Genomic DNA, 7,889 nt, shown 5'->3' on the forward strand with positions numbered 1-7,889 from the left:
ATTGATATTATCATGTGCATTCCATGAGGAAAACCACAGTAGTGACTACAAAAATCACAGAGCAAAAAACACTGCTAACATCTCCAAGGATCTCCAGCTCACTCTTGAATGATAAAGATCCATCAGCAGGGAGAAAGGATCAGTGAGAGCAATGATTTCTAGTCCCCAAAGGCAGACAACAAGAGGCCTAAATATTCAGTATTTGAGTGTGGGCACTGGTTTTTTGACTGTAGTCACTGCAGCTGGCCCTCAGTGCCTGGCAGATTCAGCAGGGCTGATCTCAAAAAGCACATCAGTGCTCAGAAAGCACATCAGCACATGTTGACTTGTGAACTATTTTTTCCAGTGGCAGCCACAGAGCATCCCTTGGCATCAGGTCACTGGTGAAGTATGTGAGGAAATTTGAACACTGGCAGGGAAAAGGAAGATCAAAAAAGCCCAGAGAGAAGCACCATGTATGAAAGTCTGAATTTTTAAATGACTCATTTGAGGAGGCTCATTCAGGCTGGACACAGAGGGTAGAGCAGGAGGGTATAAAAGGCAAGGATTTGCTTTTATTTGCTGCTCCCCGGGATCTGGAGCTCATGCACTGCTGCAGGGTTCTCAGGAGGCAGGACCAGGCACTGCTGCTCCCCTGGCATCTCCCCTCTCAGGCACTGATGCACCAGCAGAGCCTCACTCCCAGCCAGGAGGGCCCAACTCCAGCCCTGGGCCACAGCAGATGGAACCTGCAGAAAGGATTTCTGCTCTGCAGGAGATCAGGCAGCCTCTCAAAAGGCAGCCTTGTGTCACCCACAGCCTTTAGGAGTGCTGACAACCATCCTCTGGTTGTTCCATTTTCCCCTCCCAGACCCCCCCTGCTCAGAGCCTGTGCAGGCTCTGCTCCCCTTTCCCTCTCTCCCCAGTGATGCCTCTCTGCATCTCCTGAGAGGAGGTTTCAGCTGGAACCCCCCCAGATTTTACAACAAAATGGCTCTTTTTGGAGAGATTAGGAAGACAGGAAAGAAAGAGAAGTACCAAACCTGCTGCCAGGGGTCCAAGCAGAGGCTGTCACCTGCACAGTCCCCAGCCCCAGGAGCTGTGGGTAATTTAAACTCAGTGTGATGCTGCCAATAACTGTGTTATTCAATCTGCAGAGCTCATGCAGTGACTTTTTATGGGGTTTTTCCAGTTCCACCCACTCACTCCCACAGGATCAGAGAAAGAAAATTTTCCCACAAGGAATACTTGGAGTGACCTTCCTCTTGCAGCTCAACCTGCTCTGCCAATCCAAAGGCCATTTACTGGATCTTAAATCACCCTGGAAATCACTCAAGCAGGGAGTGATTTCCCTAAAATTTCCCCCCTTTTCTTTCTGGGATTTCCATCCGCCAGAGATACGGGGCAGGAGAGGGATTACTGCCCTGCCAACACTTCCCTCCAGAGTGGGTAGAGAGCCAAACTGCAGAGGATGATGAGAATAAATTATAGCTGAGAGGAGAGCTCTAAGGAAAGGAAAATTCATCCTCCAACTGCCTCATCCCTGCGGCACAGCACCGTGCCAGGAAATCCACAGCAAACTAACAGGATTCTTTCTTTAAAACCTAATCTACACCAACAAATGTGAAATACCTCAAAATTTCTGATCATTTCATTGACAAGTGTAGAGACTGGATGTACTGCTGAATTTTGTACTCTAGTCCATGTATATAAAAGCCTTAGCTGATTGCTAAGGGCCTACTATGTGAAATGGCTCACACAGTAGTAAGTCAGCACAAAATACAAAGTGGGCCATTGCCTCCCAATTTAGGCTTTATTTGCATATGCATATTTTTACTACTATACAGCTTTAATTTTTTCACTCCCCACTGGACATTTTAGGCCCTCAGAAAAAAAAAAAAAAAAAAACTGAATATGTGAATCAAAAGAAAAGTCACAGAGAAAATGACAGCACTTTTCATGTTAACGATGGCTTTGACATATTAATTAGCATCTCAGAGATGAAATAAAGCCAGCAATACCGAATGATTCATTAGAATGAAATTAATCTGAGGAATAATTAACTCTGAGGGGATGGAGAAAAAGAATACAAATAGATATATTAGCAGCAAAACCCTTCACCAATGAGTGTGACAGTGATTGCTAGCAGCAGTGGATGAGACTGCAGATAATACCATTTTCTCAGCAGATGGCTTGGTAGGTGGCACTTTCCCTCCTAAGCTGCTCTTACAGATTTACTCCTGAGCTCTGTGCCAGCATCAAATAGATCCTTACCCATATTCCAGCCCAGCCCCTGATTGATGGATGGAGAAGAAATGTTTAACAGAATTGTTTAACAGCAGATTTGTTGGTTTTCTGGTACAGGACATAAGATGAAGTGTGTGCTTGGTACCCACAGCAAGTAGACAATAGTTTGCCCTACATTTGGTTATTAAATCCACATTATTACACATCCAGCGTGGTCAGGCTCCACAGCCCTGCCAGTGTCAGGCTACAAATCCTTGAATTAAAGATAACTAAACTAGTACTTACCAAAAAAATAGAAGCATCCCTTCTCACTCCCAGTGAAGAGTGGCAGCAGCATTTCAGAGCTGCACCAGAGGGAGCCCAGCCAGGGCTCTCTGCGAGGAGAGCAGCCCCACAGTGACCATGGAGCACAACAGGGCCAGCCACAGCACACAGGGTCAGCCCAGACCACTCCAAATGTGCCAGTCCTGCAGCTCTGCTGTCTCAGGCAGCATCTTCCCATCTGCAGCTCCCCACACCACCCTGCTGTTGTTGCGATGTTGAAGTTCCACCTTCAGGTTCTGGGATTAAACTCTTCTCCAAGGCTGCTTGTCAAAGGCAAATCACACAGTCTGGGCTTGACAGCAATCAGAAACATCCCACCAAGTCCAATGAAACACTGGAACAATATTCCAAACAAAAATCTGTACCAAGGTCTAAGCCTTGGGTTGCTTCACTCCTCCTGACGTAACTTTCATTCACACCTCTGAAAAACCCTGTGATCCAACTGCCCCAAACTATGATAATATCCCAAATCCACTCTCACCCTTGTTCACCTGGATCTGTTATCCTGGACCAGCCTCTCTGCCTGGCCCACCACATCAGGCAGAACTCTTCCTTCCCCCTAACATGAGTAACTTCTCCCTCTTTGCATCCTGCTTTGCTGTCCTTGGCTTTTCCCTGCCCTGTTGCTGAGACAGTCTCTAACAGGCTGTACTTTCTCAGGCCGGAAATGTTCCCTGAGGTTCATTACCCACTTGTCAACATCTGTCCCAGGGTCAGGGGCCTTCCAAGGCAGCCAGTTCTTCCTGCTCCCTTCCCACAAAGCTCATCAGGGCTCAGCCCCACCAAGACAGGCATCCAGAGCCTCTTCTCAGTCCATCAAACCAGCCCTCTCCATTTAGGAGAGGAGAGGCTAAAAGCAGGGATGACGAGTTCCATGTCAGTAGAAAGTTCCCTGATGCTTTCCAGGAATTGTGTACTATTTATGGGAATTCCCTTCTGCTTTCCAAAATTTCCTTTCTGCTCTTTAGAAATTCCCCACAGCTTTCTAAGAGCTGTGCATTTCCTTCTAGGATTTCTCCACTGCCTTACAGCAATTCCTCCTCACTTCATACAAAATTCCCTCCAGCTTCCTGGGAATTTGTAGGCAATTTTTTCAGAACTTACATTTTGCTTTCCTGGGGTTCTCCCACAGCTTTCTAAGAATTCAATTTTCCTTTCTAAGGATTTCCCATAATTTTTCCATGAGTTCCCTGTAGTTTTCTAGGACTTTCCTGTGTTTTTCTAGACATTTCCCATACCTCTCCAGGAATTTCCTGCCTCTGTGAATCTCTCACTTCTCTCTAGGCACTTCTGTGAGCTTTCAGGTGTATCCACCAGGCTGTGGTATGGTGTCAAGGGGGTTTCCATATTGGTTGTGCTGCTGCATGTTGTGATGTGCCCAGTTGTCCTCTGGTGTCCTGCTTTGTCATATATGACAGATTTTGTCATTGGTGTGCTCATTCTCATATTTTTAACTATTTTATAAAACCACAGGAAAGGCTCAGGAGGTGAAAGTAAAAGGATTAATCAATATCTGGTCCCTAGATGCTGATGAAAAACATTGTCAGGAGCTCTGAGAGCTGGCATGGATCTTTCATGGCAGCAATGATCCCACATGAGACACTTATAAAATAGCCACATCATAGAGGAAATGGCTTCCTAATCCCTTTGAAAGGCTGCTTTATCCCTTTAAACACAGCTTTATGTCCCTTCTAAATGCAGATTGGCTTTTCATCTTCATTCCCTTCCATTCTTATCCAATATAACTGTGCATCTAAAGAAAGAGGAAAATTGAGTATGCATTAATTTAGCTTGGCACAGTAGAGCATGAGTAACCTGGAACTGAGTTCAAATATTGCAGATGGAGCCAAAGCATTTAAGTGATTTTGTAAGTAACACTCTATCAGCTTATATAAGAGTTTCATTACAATTTATATTGCCAAAAAATGTTGTGTTACTTGCCTGTTTAATCAAATTTCCCATGATAATCGTTTAGTCCTTATCAGCAGAGACTGGGAAGACAGGGTGGTGATTTTTGATGCACTGACACAGACTCACAGAAATCACTGGCTCATTTACAAAAACAATCCTTGAACCCCCTCAGAGTGTAGCAATGCCCCAGTCTGAAGTTTGGATCTTCTACATAAAATTAATGTATAATACGTCAGGAAACCTCAGGAAATGCTGGATATACGTGGTTCACCTTGCCCAGCATTCTGCTCCTGATAGCAAAACCCAGCACAGAGCCTTCACAGGCACCTCCCATCGAGTGCTAATGAATCATTCCCAGAAATGCTGCTGGCTTCTTCTGGCAAACCCCTGATAACAGCCAGCTTGGTGCCAAGGCCAGCTCCTGGTATCATATTCCAGAGCCAGTCACTCAAAACACCCCAGATCCCTGCACGTGCCTTTGGGAACATCATCACATCATTCCCCACTGCTCTACAGCAACTTTTTTCATGGAGCAGAGAAGTCTTGACATCTCTCACATTTCCCTTCACTCTGACTGCAGTGTTTTCAACCCAGGACTTGAAATTCCTGGTCCTGCAGTGCCACTTACTGGACATTTCTGTTCATAAAAGCATGTGCAGCAGCTCTTCATTTACTCAGTTGATTCTCAGGGCTAATTTGAAATGGAGAAAAAGCATAAAATACACCAGTGTTCACTTAGGAATACAGGAAAGCAAATACAGTAAAGCTTATTTCTTAGGTGAGGCAGTAATTGTGGAGGAACAGAAATCCTCCTTTTCTGGTCAGTGTAGGGAAGAATTTGCCCTGTAATAGTCTAGGAATTCTTCCAGGTGGAAACATGCAGGTGGTCAAATTCATCCCTAGTTCAACAAATGTACATGGGAGTTTGCAGGATTTATTAATATATCCCTTGGGAAATAAGGCAACTGCAAGGAATGCTTCAGAAGGAGCTGGGGTGGGGTTTATTTCATTAATCCAGACATACATTTTTAATAGAGACAAAAACACTTTAGTGTGAAAATTAGTGCAGATGAAGAAAGACAAAGAGTCAGAGGTCAGATATTCTCTGTGACTAGATGTATTCATCCATTTGCCTTTCATTTTGTAGCTCATGAGTAACTGGTGGTGATTGCTCAGAGCCATCTCGAGCCTTCTCAGGATTCATGGCAAAATATCAGATTTGTTACTCAGCAATGGGAGGAATGACTCGTCCAGTGAAAGAGAAGTTGTGTAGCTGCTCAAAACCATCTGCACTGAGCACAGAGCAAACTATTAACTCATGCAGCTTTGCATGTAGTGACTCAGAGAAAGAATTTAGGTATTCATATATCCAGATTAAATATTCTGCAAGCAGAATTTCAATTGTGACATGAAGAAAAGTCCACATGGGGTTTTAAATCAGATTAACAAGTTGGTATCTTTGGGACACAAGGAATTATTACAGGCGGAACACATCAGTCCTCAGAATGCAAACCATACAAAACAACACCAGTTATACCCAACAACAATTTTATTTCTCTGTACAACATCCAGCTGCTTCCATTTCCTGAACAAGGTGTTTTTCCTGGAGTCATTGGCATGCTTTCTGGCAATAAATGTTATGGCCAGATACCACCACAGATGTAACAGTGTTGGATCTATCACAGTCATGGAGACTAGGAGCTGACTGACAAGATTAAAAAGAATTAGACATTAGAAGGGAAATATATAAATTGTGCACAAATTTTGTTGTGCAGTGCAAGGATATCAGTGCCAATTTTTATTCTTTCATTATGGACTCTCACTAGGTATATTTGCAGCTGCAATTGACATATTTATATCTCTAAGATTTAAGTTATGGAGCTACAGGGGAAATAGAACAGGAGACCTCTGAGATTGGATGTGGCTGTGTCAGAATGAAGGTTGACTCTTAATTTTTTATTAAAAATCACGAACTGAATTGGCTTTCAGTTAAAAATTGAAAACAAACTCCAGCCTACACTACACAATTCTAGTTTATTATATATATATATATATATATATGTATATGCGTGTGTATATAATTTCATAGAAGTTGAACATTAGCAGCAAAGCTTTCATCAGTAAGTACAATGCCACAAACACTTGATACCTGGGTAGAGTCATGGCTCTTTAATAAAAATGTCTTCTTTAATACAAAATTCCCATTCAGTATGAATAAGCAATGAGCAGGGACAGGGAGGTCGGTCCTGTATCCAAAGAGCTGAAGAGCAGGATTGCTCTGCTTGCACAGCTGCCACTCCTCCAGGTTGCACAGGACTGATGTGAACCTCAGGGGAAATAAAAAAACAAACCAAAAGGTTTGAAATTCCAAAGTGTTTCCACTGTTGCAGCACCCCAGCCATTCTGGGAATAACAGGAAGAAGGAAAATGACAGTGGGGAAGCCACCATTTGTCCCAGTGCCGGTTTCCTCCTCCACAGCTGCATCCAGAACATCATTTCTGGGTGCCAGCAGCTCTGAATTGCTGAAATGGAGATGAAGACACGTCCTGCCCTGAGAGCTGCTGCCTTCCTAGTGCCCACAGCCACACCGGGGTTAGGGGCTGGGAGCCCGGCTGGGGAAGGGATGTGTGTGAGCAGGGGGTGACAGTGACATGCGGATACTCCTTATCTGGCTGCTAATGCACTTCTTATCTCCTCCCTCAGGTGCGGGCGCTGTGACAAGCCCCGTACTTGAGCGACCTTCAGAGCAGCCTCCTGAGCTGTGCTGCTCTCACACGTGGCAATTTATTGTCTCTCATCGCCAGGTTTGGGGGCTTAGTGTGCCTTGGGTTTCTGGTAATAACCCTGAAACAACAATCCCAATCCAGTGTAGCCTGGAGGAGACAGACGGGAGACCTCACCGCGGTCCCTGTATGGGCCATCCGGGCCACACTGAGGGGTTGGAGTCAATGATCCTCGAGGGTCCCTTAAACTCGGAACAGTCCGTGCTTCTGTGAATTTCTGGGCTCAGCTCCCTCAAGAGAGGCAGCACCCATCTCCGCCCCCTGTGACCAGTGATGGGACTCGAGACAATCGCTGGAGCTGCCTCAGGGGAGAAAATTAGGAAAAGGTTCTTCACTCAGAGGGTGGCTGGGCTCCACAGAGAATCCCAAGAGAGCTCACAAGGAGCGTTTGTTTGGCAAACTCTCTCGGCGCACGGTGGGCTTGGTGGGGCTGTGGGGGGCCAGCAGCGGGACCCTGCCAGCACAGGATATTCCATTAAATAATTAACAGCAGTAACTGTGCGAGAAACGCGAACCACCACGAGCCGAGCGCGGCCCTCAGGGCGGCGGGCTGATGGAGACGCGGGCGGGCGCGGGCGGCCCCGGGCGCTGCCCGCACGGCCCTGCCCGGCCCGGCCCGGCCCCGCCGGGGCGGAGCGAGGCGG

This window comes from Haemorhous mexicanus, chromosome 15 (assembly GCF_027477595.1).
Source record: "Haemorhous mexicanus isolate bHaeMex1 chromosome 15, bHaeMex1.pri, whole genome shotgun sequence".
Classification (NCBI taxonomy): domain Eukaryota; kingdom Metazoa; phylum Chordata; class Aves; order Passeriformes; family Fringillidae; genus Haemorhous; species Haemorhous mexicanus.